The sequence below is a fragment of the Triticum dicoccoides genome, chromosome 7B (assembly GCF_002162155.2).
Source record: "Triticum dicoccoides isolate Atlit2015 ecotype Zavitan chromosome 7B, WEW_v2.0, whole genome shotgun sequence".
Taxonomy (NCBI): domain Eukaryota; kingdom Viridiplantae; phylum Streptophyta; class Magnoliopsida; order Poales; family Poaceae; genus Triticum; species Triticum dicoccoides.
Genome location: NC_041393.1, coordinates 558836847 through 558851555, shown reverse-complemented (window position 1 = coordinate 558851555; position 14709 = coordinate 558836847). Strand labels below are relative to the sequence as shown.

The 14709-nt window shown below is 40.3% G+C and overlaps 1 long non-coding RNA gene and 1 pseudogene across 2 annotated transcripts; both read left to right on the top strand.

Moving 5' to 3' along the window:
- Window positions 1–9255: 9255 nt before the first annotated feature.
- LOC119339112 lies at window positions 9256–10725 on the top strand (annotated as a pseudogene).
- Window positions 10726–11430: 705 nt separating this feature from the next.
- LOC119340890 lies at window positions 11431–13588 on the top strand. Of its 2 annotated transcripts, none has more exons than XR_005164739.1 (3): window positions 11431–11485; window positions 11903–12303; window positions 13444–13588. It is a non-coding gene; the product is annotated as an uncharacterized LOC119340890 (long non-coding RNA). The 2 variants fall into 2 exon arrangements; XR_005164738.1 differs by having other exon boundaries at window positions 11903–12311.
- Window positions 13589–14709: the final 1121 nt, after the last annotated feature.

Below are 14709 nucleotides of genomic sequence, written 5' to 3'. Positions count from 1 at the left end.
AGCTTGTGCCTTTAGCTCCTCTGTTCGGACCCTTGCGCATGACGCACGCAACCTCACCACTTAACCATTCCATGCCTATTAAGCTTTGCTAGTCTTGGTACCCATGGTAATGGGATTACTGAGTCCTCGTGGCTCACAAATTACTACAACAATGGGTGCAGGTACAGGTAAGGCGATGATTTGATGTGAGAGTGATGGTTGCTTGTTTTGGAGTTCTTCTTCTGCTTCTTCTTCTTTGATCGAGGGATAGGTTCCTAGTCGGCAGCCTAGGCTATCAGGGTGGATGTCGTTTGTGTTTTCTTTTTCATCCATAGTCGGATGCTGCTCTTCTGTATGATGTCTAATGTATTCAGTTGGCAATTGTATGCCTTTGTGTGTATCCCCTCTATTATTTACATGGTACAATGTAATGATATCCATCTTGCAAAGCGTTTCAATATGCGCCTCTATCCTTGGTGGGACCTTTGAGTTCCTCGAGGATAGGATCACATATTGGGCGTTACAAGTTGGTATCAGAGCCTCGACCGATCATAGGATCCCCCTTGATTGATCTTAGCATGGCCGTTGTCGAGTCTAGAAGGAAAACTATTTTTCAAGTCTAGTTATATCGGAGAGTATGAATTCTTTTTACTCCTTATCCCCTTCATCACTCTGGTGAGGAATCATGACGTAGGTGTTTTGATTATAATACTCTTCCCCTTCAAATTTTTATTTAAGATCACACGGGTATTTTTTGATCATTGTGGTGTCAATCCTTTTCCAGCCGGTGCATTTCTCTTCAAGTTAATTCGATCCTCTTCATGTTTTGTAAGACCAATTCCCAGTTTTCCGAATGGGGTCATTTCCCCGTCCCATGTTTTTTTCCACCCGCCAACCCTTTTCTACACGGAGCCAGAATCCTTAGTTAAGTATCTATTCCAGTCATGCGAAGTCTCTTCGTTCTCTTGTTTCAAGTTTGTCCGGTGAAATCACGACTAGTTCATCATTCTTCGTATCTTTCTTCCCCGGTGGATTCAATTCAAGTTTTCGGTGTTCATCAGATTCTTTTCCTTGCTTTAAATGTTTTCCTTTGCCGGCACATTCTCTCTTCTATCAATCATTCTCAATGGTGTTTTCTTTTGAGTGGGCCCATATGCCACAAGTCTTTTCCCAGGATCTTACCTGACTCTTCTAATTTTTCTTCAGTTATTCTCAAATTCATTTCAAAGTTTGACATAAGAATGATTTTTTCATTAGTCAGATGCCTTCTCCAAGATCGCTTTCAAATTGTTTTCATCTTTACCTCAGCCCTTCCTCTTTCATTCTTCTGAAGTGTCTCAACAAGTTTGGTGGTGTTTCTCATTGTCATTCTCAGCTTTGAAGACCGAAGAAGAGTTTCTCTTAAATCTTGCTTCGTTCTTTTGAAGATTCATGGTGTCAGTTTCATGCCATCCTCAGAATTATTTCGGGTCGTGAGAAATTCATCTTATGACTGTCCCAAATCCTTTTCGTGAGTTGTTCTGTTTTGATTCTCTGGAGGCCATCATTCTGGAATAATTATTCACTCTCAGCTTTCAGCTCTTGTTCTCCAATTCTTCCACCACATCATTCAAGTATTCTCTACTCAACTCGTGATCTCTTCGTTATCTTATATGTAAATTCCCTCAAGTACCTTCATCATTTTATAATTCTTCCCAGTGATTCGTTCTCTTTCCTTCATTCGTTTCAGATGCTTATGGTGGTTCGTTCAAGATTCCTCTTTCTATGTTCTCGTATCAATTAATTTGCTCTTTGCAAAATCCCACCGGTGGTTCATTGAAGACCTTCCCAAGTTGTGCTATATCTCTCTCAATCCTTTCAAAGAAGAATAAGTAGTTTTCCAAATCCATTGTTTGTCCTCAATTTAAGTTGATCAAGGGTAAGCATACAATAAATCTTATTTGTATTTCCCCGAGGTGATTAATTCATTCTTCCGAAGTTCGCCCATGATATCATTTTCTCTTCATATTTTCTTTTTTGGAGTTCCAAGTTTTCTCGGTTGTCTCGTCACAAAGCTCCATCTAAATCATTGCAAGGTTTCATCTTGTTCTTTTCAACCTTCACTTCCTTGATGGAAATATGCCCTAGAGGCAATAATAAAATGGTTATTATTATATTTCCTTAATCATGATAAAGGTTTATTATTCATGCTAGAATTGTATTAACTACAAACTTAAATACATGTGTGGATACATAAAAAAATACCGTGTCCTAGTGAGCCTCTACTAGACTAGCTCGTTGATCAAATATGGTTAAGGTTTCCTAACCATAGACATGAGTTGTCATTTGATAACAGGATCACATCATTAGGAGAATGATGTGATGGACAAGTCCCATCCATTAGTTTATTGCTATTGCTTTCTTAATGTCAAATACATATTCCTTTGACTATGAGATTATGCAACTCCCGAATACCAGAGGAATACCTTGTGTGATACCAATCGTCACAACATAACTGGGTGATCATAAAGATGCTCTACAGGTATCTCCGGAGGTGTTTGTTGAGTTGGCATAGATCGAGATTAGGATTTGTCACTCCGAGTATCGGAGAGGTATCCTGGGCCTTCTTGGTAATACACATCATAAGAAGCCTTGCAAGCAAAGTAACTAATAATTTAGGTTTAACATGATGTATTACGGAATGAGTAAAGAGACTTGTCGGTAATGAGATTGAACTAGGTATGTAGATAACGATGATCGAATCTCAGGCAAGTAACATGCCAACAGACAAAGGGAATTACGTATGTTGTCATAAAGGTTCGACCAATAAAGATCTTCATAGAATATGTAGGAACCAATATGGGCATCTAGGTCTGCTATTGGTTATTGACCGGAGAAGTGGCTCGATCATGTCTACATCATTCTCAAACCCGTAGGGTTCACACGCTTAACGTTCGTTGATGATATAGTATTATATGAGTTATGTATCACTACTAGGGAAAAGCCTAGCAGTACCGCTGGTTTTTTGTCTAGCAGTCGCGCGGGTGACCGCGCTACTATTATGGCGTGATACGTCCATTTTGCATCATGCTTTTATATTGATATTTATTGCATTATGGGCTGTTATTACACATTATATCACAATACTTATGCCTTTTCTCTCTTATTTTATAAGGTTTACATGAAGAGGGAGAATGCCGGCAGTTGGAATTCTGGATTGGAAAAAGGAGCAAATATTAGAGACCTATTCTGCACAAATCTAAAAGTCCTGAAACTTCACGGAGAATATTATTGAAAAATATAAAAAATATTGGGTGAAGAAAAATCACCAGAGGGGGGCAACCTGCTATCCACAAGGATGGAGGGCACGCCCTACCCCTGGGCGCGCCCTCTGTCCTTGTAGGCCCCTTGGCAGGCCCCCTATGCCCATCTTCTACTATATGGTGTGCTTTGACCTAGAAAAAATAAGAAGGAAGCTTTGAGGACGAAGCGCCGCCGTCTCGAGGCAGAACCTGGGCAGAACCAATCTTGGGCTCCGGCGGAGCTGTTCTGCCGGGGAAACATCCCTTCAGGAGGGGGAAATCATCGCCATCATCATCACTGATGTCTACTACACAACCTTCTTCTTGTAGACGTTGTTGGGCCTCCAAGTGCAGAGGTTTGTAGGACAGTAGCAAATTTCCCTCAAGTGGATGACCTAAGGTTTATCAATCCGTAGGAGGGATAGGATGAATATGGCCTCTCTCAAGCAACCCTGCAACCAAATAACAAAGAGTCTCTTGTGTCCCCAACACACCCAATACAATGGTAAATTGTATATGTGCACTAGTTCGGCGAAGAGATGGTGATACAAGTGCAATATGGATAGTAGATATAGGTTTTTGTAATATGAAAATATAAAAACAGCAAGGTAACTAATGATAAAAGTGAGCGTAAACGGTATTGCAATGGTAGGAAACAAGGCATAGGGTTCATACTTTCACTAGTGCAAGTTCTCTCAACAATAATAACATACTTGGATCATATAACTATCCCTCAACATGCAACAAAGAGTCACTCCAAAGCCACTAATAACGGAGAACAAACAAAGAGATTATGGTAGGGTACGAAACCACCTCAAAGTTATCCTTTCTGCTCGATCTATTCAAGAGTCCGTAGTAAAATAACACGAAGTTATTCTTTCCGTTGAATCTATCATAGAGTTCATACTAGAATAACACCTTAAGACACAAATCAACCAAAACCCTAATGTCACCTAGATACTCCATTGTCACCTCAAGTATCCGTGGGCATGATTATATGATATGCATCACACAATCTTAGATTCATCTATTCAACCAACACAAAGTACTTCAAAGAGTGCCCCAAAGTTTCTACCGGAGAGTCAAGACGAAAACGTGTGCCAACCCCTATGCATAGGTTCATGGGCGGAACCCGCAAGTTGATCACCAAAACATACATCAAGTGGATCACATGATATCCCATTGTCACCACAAATAAGCACGGCAAGACATACATCAAGTGTTCTCAAATCCTTAAAGACTCAATCCGATAAGATAACATCAAGAGGAAAACTCAATTCATCACAAGAGAGTAGAGGGGAAGAAACATCATAAGATCTAACTATAATAGCAAAGCTCGCGATACATCAAGATCGTGCCATAGGGAGAACACGAGAGAGAGAGAGAGAGAGAGAGAGAGATCAAACACATAGCTACTGGTACATACCCCAGCCCCGAGGGTGAACTACTCCCTCCTCGTCATGAAGAGCGCCGGGATGATGAAGATGGCCACCGGTGATGGATTCCCTCTCTGGCAGGGCGCCGGAACGGGCTCCCGAGAGGTTTTTGGTGGCTACAGAGGCTTGCCACAGCGGAACTCCCGATCTATCTTCTCCTTCGATGTTTTTAGGGTACGTGGACTTATATAGGTGAAAGAAGTCGGTCGGGGAGCCTCGAGGGGGCCAGGAGATAGGGGGCGTGCCTAGGGGGGTGGGCGCGCCCTCCTATCTCCTGGCTTCCTCGAGCCTTCCCTGGCTTGAACTCCAAGTCTCCCGGATCATATGCTTTCCAAAAATCATGCTCCCGAAGGTTTCATTCCGTTTGGACTCCATTTGATATTCCTTTTCTTCGAAATACTGAAACAGGCAATAAACAGCAATATGGGCTAGGCCTCCAGTTAGTAGGTTAGTCCCAAAAGTAATATAAAAGTGTATAATAAAGCCCATAAACATCCAAAAGGGGTAATATAATAGCATGGAACAATAAAAAATTATAGATACGTTTGAGACGTATCAAGCATCCCCAAGCTTAATTCCTGCTCGTCCTCGAGTAGGTAAATGGTAAAAACTGAATTTTTGATGTGGAATGCTACCTAGCATAATTCTCAATGTAATTTTCTTTACTGTGGCATGAATGTTCAGATCCAAATGATTCAAAATGAGAGTTCATATTGACAAAAGAAATAGTAATACTTCAAGCATACTAATCAAAGCAATCATGTCTTCTCAAAATAACATGGCTAAAGAAAGTTCATCCCTACAAAATCATATAGTTAGGCTATGCTTCATTTTCGTCATAGAAAAATGTTCCCAAATTCTACATGACCGATGACAAGCCAAGCAATTGTTTCGTACTTAAATAATCTCAAACTTTTTCAACCTTCACGCAATACATGAGCATGAGCCATGGATATAGCACTATGGGTAAAATAGAATATGATGATGGGGATTGTGTGGAGAAGACAAAAAAGGAGAAACTCTCACATTGACGAGGATAATCAACGGGATATGGAGATGCCCATCAATTGATGTCAACATGAGGAGTAGGGATTACCATGCAACGTATGCACTAGAGCTATAAATGAATGCTCAACAAAAGAAAACTAGTGGGTGTGCATCCAACTTGCTTACTCACAAAGACCTATGGCATTTGAGGAAGCCCATCGTAGGAATATATAATCCAAGTTCTATAATGAAAAATTCCCACTAGTATATGAAAGTGATAACATATGAGACTCTCTATGAAAAACATGGTGCTACTTTGAAGCACAATATATGAGACTCACTACATGAAGAACAAGGTGCTACTTTGAAGCACAACTGTGGAAAAAGAGATAGTAACATTGCCCTTTTATTTATTTTATTTTTTCTTTTTCTTTTTTCCTTTTTTTCTTTTTTTCTTTTGGCCTTTCTTTTTTTCTTCTTGGGCAATGCTCTAATAATGATGATCATCACACTTTCATTGATTACAACATATGAATTACAACTTGAAACTAGAACAAGATATGACTCTATATGAATGCCTCCGGCGGTGTACCGGGATGGTGCAATGAATCAAGAGTGACATGTATGAAAAATTATGCATGGTGGCTTTGCCACAAATATGATGTCAACTACATGATCATGCAATGGCAATATGACAAAAGTAATGTATGTCATGATGATGATGAACGGAATGGTGGAAAGTTGCATGGCAATATATCTCGGAATGGCTATGGAAATTTCATAATAGGTAGGTATGGTGGCTGTTTTGAGGAAGATATAAGGAGGTTTATGTGTGATAGAGCGTATCTTATCACGGGGTTTGGATGCACCGGCGAAGTTTCCACCAACTCTCGAGGTGAGAAAGGGCAATGCACGGTACGAAGAGGCTAGCAATGGTGGAAAGGTAAAAGTGTGTATAATCCATGGACTCAACATTAGTCAAAAGAACTCATATACTTATTGCAAAAATTTAGAAGCCATCAAAAATCAAGCACTATGTGCATGCTCCTAGAGGGATAGATTGGTAGGAAAAGACCATCGCTCGTCCCCGACCGCCACTCATAAGGACGCACAAGCCAGGTACACTTCATGTTTCAAATTTGTTACACAACTTTAACCATACGTGCATGCTACGGGACTTGCTAACTTCAACACAAGAATTCTTTAAATTCATAATCACCCAACTAGCATGACTTTAATATCACTACCTCCATATATCAAAACAATTATCAAGTATCAAATTGATCATAGCATCCAATTCACTTCCTATGATAGTTTTTATTATACCCAACTTGGATGCCTACCATTCTAGGACCAATTTTATAACCATAGCAAATACCATGCTGTTCTAAAAGACTCTCAAAATAATGTAAGTGAAGCATGAGAGACTAGCAATTTCTACAAAATTAAGCCACTGCCGTGCTCTAAAAGATATAAGTGAAGCACTAGAGCAAAAACTATCAAGCTCAAAAGATATAAGTGAAGCACATAGCATATTTTAGCAAATTCAATCAAGTGGGCTTCTCCCAAAAGGTGTGTACAGCAAGGATGATTGTGGTAAAACTAAAAAGCAAAGACTAATATAATACATGATGCTCCAAGCAAAACACATATCATGTGGCGAATAAAAATATAGCTCCAAGTAAAGTTACCAATGAACGAAGACGAAAGAGGGGATGCCTTCCCGGGGCATCCCCAAGCTTAGGATTTTGGCTATCCTTGAGTATCTTGGGGTGCCATGGGCATCCCCAAGCTTAGTCTCTTGCCACTCCTTATTCCATAGTCCATCAAAGCTTTACCCAAAACTTGAAAACTTCACAACACAAAACTCAACAGGAAATCTTATAAGCTCCGTTAGTGAAAGAAAACAAAACCACCACATAAGGTACTGTAATGAATTCATTCTTTATTTATTTTGGTGTTAAACCTACTGTATTCCAAGTTCTCTATGGTTCATACCACTTAATACTAGCCATAGATGCATCAAAATAAGCAAACAACACATAGAAAACAGAAGCTGTCAAGAACAGAACTGTCTGTAGTAATCTGTATCAAACGTATACTTCTGGAACTCCAAATAACCTACAAAATTAGGAAGACCTAATATATTTGTGTACCAATCCATAGAAAAACGAATAAGATCAGAAGCACATTTCTGTGAATTAAGAAAACTAATTTACTGGGTGCAAAAGTTTCTGATTCTCAGCAGGATCAACACAAGTATCACCGTAAGCTATCCTAAAGGTCTTACTTAGCACTTTATTGAAACAAAAGCTATAAAACATGACTACTACAGTAGAATAATCATGTGAACACACGAAAACAGTAATGATAAATATTGGGTTGTCTCCCAACAAGCGATTTTCTTTAATGCCTTTCTAGCTAGGCATGATGATGACAATGATGCTCACAGAAAGGATAAGAATTGAAACATAACGGGAGCATCATGAAGCATATGACTAACACATTTAAGCCTAACCCTCTTCCTATGCATAGGGATTTTGTGAGCAAACAACTTATGAGAACAATAATCAACTAGCATAGGAAGGTAAAACAAGCATAGCTTCAAGATCTTCAACACATAGAGAGGAAACTTGATATCTCTACTCCTAATGGACGAATTGGTTGAATAGTCCCCCCCACTTTCAATCGGTTTATTTTCAACCGGTTTTTCTTCGTCCCACCTCCCACCAGCCCCTCCCACCGGTTTTTCTCTTTTCTTGTCTGACCGGCAATACCCAACGTATTTATGGTAATCAATCATAATTAGTCCATGTATGGTAAGGCTATAAACTTAGAAATCTCAAATATGATAATTATAGTAATAAATCAATCCATGTATGGTAAGACTATAACTAAGGAAATTTCGAATATGGTAATTATCACCAGAATCAAAGCTTTCCAAAAAAGTTCTTCTTGCCATACCCTAATCGTGACCTCCTCATCCTGAGGCATTATTTCCATCTATTTCTCAGCTGAATCAGAACTTTCCAAAACTTTGTCTGACTAAATCACAATTTTCCTTCCTTCCCTATCATCTCAATCGAATCATGAGCTATAGGTAAGTCATTTCGTTCTCCACCTCGCGGGTTGTACTGATTTTTATCATGGTTTGGCCCCCTGCCGTACAAGCCGCTCGATTCCTCCTCCCTCGCTCAATTCCTCCACCCTATCTTCTTCTTCATGGCGAGCGACCCAGGCAGCCCCGAGAGGAGCCGCCACCGCCGCCGAGAGGAGACACCCCAGCCTCGATAGGATCCGCCGCCGCCGCCGAGGAACGAGGTCGCCGCCGCGTCCCTCGCCCGCGGCCACGATGACCGATCTGGCGTTGGCGCCGCAGATCACCCTCTGGTCCATGGCCTCGACTAGGTACGAATCCCTCCTCCACTTCTTCTGGTTTGGTTATTTCCGCATCTTGATCTGATTCGGGCGTGTGTGCAGTTTGCTATGATCTGGCGACGGGGATGCAAGGAGAAGCTGCTGCGGTTTCAAGGGGCCGTGAGGATGCCCACCATGAAGGCGTGTCTGGGATGATGGGGGTGATATCCGCCAGGTCCCCGTTGCCGTCGACTGGCGTTGGCCACCGTCTCCTCTTCCATGGCGTTGTCGGGGCCTTCCCCTGCCAAGCGCAGCGGCTCTTGGCTGGATCACCGTCGCACACCTCACCGGCATGGTCGGCAAGATCTGCATCTCGATCCTCGCCACTCTCCATCCTCTTGCAGGTAATAGGCTTTCCGCCCCCTCTTTTATCTCCAGCGTTCTCGTGTGCATGGATTGTGAGCGTGAAGGAATATTTGTCTTCTATTTCATGGTGCTGTTGTGCTCCTTCTGCTTTCACACTGCACATATATAGATTCTTCAAAGGAATTGGATGCTGATAATATCAACTAAGTTCCCTGAATGTGATATATATTCTTCCCTCGCTTTGAATTGATTGCTGATAATATCTCTGGTTGACAGTCATGGCCTATTATTATTGTTGTTAATTTACAACACTCTGCGCTGTATTGTCCAATCATGGTCCAAACTTCAACTTGGTTGTGGATTCATTGTATGTACCATATGCTGTTCATAGCTACAAAATTGCAATCTCGCGAAAATGTTCTTGAATACAGTAATTTTTTTGTCACATAACCCATATGTTGATGATAAAGTTTGTTGTATGAGCTTGTGGCATACTGATCCGACAGGTGGCGGGTATGCATTCAGATGTTGCAGGTCTAAGGAAGGGTAGTATATGGCACATGGCTTCGTGGGTTGTTCGACAAGAAGTGTTTTGGGCATATTCGAAAGGCAATCTTGTGAAAATTATACATCGATTTTCTTATTCCGTCATCAGCTTCTATTGATATGAGCGATACAAAAAGTTCAGCACTGAATTTTAGTATGTTAACTTGCAAGATTTCTCACGACTATGTTTTTTTGTTATAGGTTTATAAATTTCGAAATATAGTTGCAGCTTCACGGAATGGACGGCCCAAATTATGTTAGTGTCTATATGTTTACTTGGTGGGTGTCTAGCGTGAGTGACACCTGCATCTGTAACTTACCCATTGGATGTTCTTTGAAATCACCTGACAACACAGGTGATGCTTTTCTTCCTTTCGTGATTTGTGAATAACACTAAGCCAACCAATCAATCAATATAACTTCCAGTTAGAACTTAGAGCATCTTTACCTAATGCTTTCATGCAATGCAGCTTTACAGACCAAAGGAACATGTTTTAGTAAGCTAAACTTTCATGTCTATAAAATTCTGCAGAAAACCACTAGGTATTACAAGGGCATCTTTCACACGTTGTCTACAATTTGTAGAGAAGAGAATGGTAGAGGATTGTAAAGGCCTTTGGTCCACCTTATTGGTAAGCCGTATGTTTCTGCTGAGAATTGTTTTTTAGTTGACTTCCCAGTAACTTTTAGTGTTACAGGGAGTTGGACCTGATATATCAATCAACGTTTATGTATATGAATCCCTGAGGACTCATTAGAAAATGGAAAGTTGAATGTCAAACTGTGCGACCAATGATTTGATATGGTACCTCCCTCTTCTCTCTTCTATGAACCCTATAACACACGTCTCAAATCTTAATTTCTTTTATCCTATTGCAGGTTAATTCCAGTTGGGTGTGTTAACCTACAGTAATCAATCAAGTCAACAAATATAACAATGATACTTTGTCTTCTGATTTTTGGTGATGATTTTTTTTGTGACCGAACTAACAGGAGTTGAAGCATGTGTTCTTATTTTTTTATATGACTAGATGCATATGAACTGAAGCTCCATAATTTTCTTTTCAAGTCGACATTGGTGGCAACCAATACAATTAGCGTTATTTACAACCAATGAAGTCTTATAATTTTCTTTCTTTGAAATATACAGTGACGCTGACTATCATTTAGTAGCTCTACAGGCACTAGCCAAAAACAATAATGTTTATTTATTTAACCACCAAATAGAACAATAGGTTATTCTGCATTATGGGTACACAAATCACAACACTATATTTCAGCTGTAGAAATCTGTGTGGATGCCTGCTGATATTTTAAGCCTACATATTGCCGATTTGGTTTGAGAAATGCTTGAAGCATAATTTACTCCCTAATGTGCAAATAGCAGTATCATTTTTTGTCAAGAAACTGAGAAGATGGAAGAGAGTTGGCGTTGTCACTGTGGTGAGCCTATGCGGCAACCACAAGGCTGAAGTCTACTTTGATCGTTGTTAAGATTTGAGCCTTGGCTCCGGTTTTGATAGCTCTATATCAGTGAGTTTAGTCCAGTAACTATTTTAAGTATCTTTACTGTGCATAGTTGCATACATTTTATTCATGGATTAGTCTTGGTAATATTAACATTTGAAAAGCAATTTTTGTGTGACCATTTTTTCATCTTAGTATCTCCATCTACCAGCAAAAGTCAACGTGCACAAACCTGTATTTAACATGCAACATGAGATAGTGTGCATCGAAACTATGCTTATGTTTGTGACATTCATGTGGCATCTCATGCAGATAGATTTTATTATCCATTTCTGTAGCATGCAATGTTTATTTTCTTCTTTTGGTCCATAATCCCTCCTCAAAGAAATATAAGAGTGTTTAGATCACTAAAGAAGTGATCTAAACGCTCTTATATTTCTTTACATATGGAGTACATGTCATGATTGTTGGATACACATGCAGACTTTCAGCGAGTTTTTGTTCTCGGACTTGGGATCCACAGTCCAAAGTTGATTGGTGGATCAAGTGAACTTGGTGCATCTCCATTCAAGCTGGAGTACAATTACCAGCCTGCTTGTTTAGCGCAGTCTCCACAATCATACAAGCAAATGAGCAGCTGGCGACCCAACACACAAAGTTTCTATCTTCTTATTTTCTATATAAGTAGCAGCTGGCGCAGCGGTGGTGTTGATGAACGACACCCAATGCAGAGGCGGCAGTTACCATAGGGAAGAGGTCAAGAACATCTAGCTCTTGTGGTGTTCCTCCTCATTATTGTCATCGCCATCAACAGCAACAATGACGACCGGCTCATGAGACAGCTACTAGAGAGGGAGCGAGGAAGGGGGAGACAGATCTTTCAGGTACAATGGTATGGCAACCATGTTCTGAACTATCAATTAGATTTGGTGCTAAGTCAGCATCATGTTTTATCCAATCTATCAAGCACCATAAGTTTCATGTCGAATGTGTTGTAGAAATGTTCTTCCATAAATATGGTTTTAGTCCTTCATATTTTAGTATCATTGTAAATTTATCCATTCACATATCACTCTGAGAAACATTTTTAATTGGGGGAAGGAAGAATGGGAGAAAAGAAGAGTGCTTTGACGTAAAAAAAGAAGTCGTCAATATAGCCCGTTGCAACGCACGGGCGTTCTACTAGGAGATGCAAGTGGAGTGGAATAATGAAAATACATTGCATCAAATACATTTTTGATTGTTACTATAATTTTTTTCTATAGATGTGAAATTGGAAATGCATTATGCTTATGTTTGCAATCAGAAAAAAAAATTAAAAGGCCCGTGACAACGCACGGGCATTGTACTAGGGAAACAAGTATTGACATTGTACTATGGAAACAAAACGAATAGACATGCAGACTAAGCTCCATATCCAAGGGATTTTGGTAGTACATGCCATGTTTATGCTCACTGTTGAATAGTTTGTATATAACTATTTATGCAATACTTGGATCATAGGAGCAATTCATTTTGTATATTTTGCTGGGGATTGTGCCTTGCAGTCAATTTATAGAAGGGTAAGATGTATCGCAATATCTTTGACTTGCATTCTCTGTGATGTCAAGTAAGAAAATAGAATATATACTCTTTGAATTATATTTCTTTTTTTCGATGTCTCTGTCTTACTTATATAATCCAATTGGCATTCGCTAGAGTTTCTGTTGATGAAACATTTGTTTTGTGATGTGAGGAGGTTCTGTTTGTGACTTTGCAATCAATATTCGTAGATACGGTTCGTAGATCATGATATCTGCACAATCTCAATCTACTTCCTGTGACCATATATTGTATTAATGGGTTGTGTCAGGGTTATTTTATCAACTACTAGGTTGTTGATCTACATTACGGTTTAATTCTTACACGAATTAATGTTGACTCGATTCCCTGTAGTAGGTTGAGAGGCTTCTCCTCTCATGATTTACTATGATTAGTTTGCTTGGCTCCATGCTCCTCATGATTTCTTTGAATTTTTTTTGTAGGATCTCGGTCAAAAATCACCTAAGGAAAATATGCTGTTCTTCTCTACAAGGGTTGCATGTGGAATTTGAGGAGAATCTGTGCACCAGCATCCGACTCCTTGATGTTGCTCTGATCATATTGTGTAAATATATTTCTAATAAAGCAATCGCCCAATGGTGTACATGTTATAAATAACAAGAATCATCAAGTGTGAGAGATGGCAACATCATGATGGGATGGTATGTACTGTTGTGCTCATCAATAGAGTTAGATCACTTTTCTGTCTGAGAGTCGATTTTTTTGTGCGGTAGATGGATTGATAAGTACCAAAGATTGATGCCAAGCAGAACTAAAACCTATCCATGGATTACCTTCAGTCCCGCATTCCAATCAACAACATTGGGCTGAGTGAGCGCGCGGGTGGCGCAAGAGGCAATGGGCAGCCGGTGGAGACTGAGTGGAGAGCGGCAGTGCCAAGGTCGAGAGGTTGGCACCAGCGGCGAGTAGGCAATTACCGTGACGGGCGAGCGGACGGGGCTTGTAAGTGTCACGATTGCATCACAATTGGAATAAAGTAAACAATGCATACTTGTGTGGCCATTGACTGATTTTGTGTGTTGTGTGCTTGTGTTAACAGCCAGCCAAATCAATCAGCCAAGGGCCATTATGTACGTGAGTGTGTTAGCTGTGGGTATATCTGAAGATTATTTCTCAACTCGGCATGTGGGTAGAGACTAAAAAGACAATGCCATGGTAGCATGGCAGACCTGGCAAGTGCTACGAACATCATGTTATTCTTCCTTTTCTTAATTCCTTGATTTGAAAAATAATTTGCTCTGCGTGTATAGGAACATAGCAGTCGGGCAAACGACACTTTGGCATCTTGATCTATCAAGGGAAATATTTTTTTTACTTTAGAAAATGTGGGTTCGGATTGGTCTGTTGAGTTATGGCTGGCTGATCGGAATAATTTTTCTATTTAAAAAATGTAGCAAATAGCATTTCATTAAAGATTGGTCTATTGAGTTATGGCTGGCTCATCGAAATAATTTTCCTATTTAAAAATGTAGCAAATAGCATTTCATTAGAGATGGATTTGCAGCAAAACGCAAATCACGCAAACCAAGCTATCGCCGCCTCGTCGCTCTCGCCGGGAGCGACAACAACCGCGGGTCTCTTCTTCGCCTTCTTAGTCGGCATCTCCTCCATCCGGATGCCCTGCAGCACGAGCCACTCCGCCACCGCCTGGGACTCGACCTCCAGGAAGTTTAGATCCGTCTTCGGCC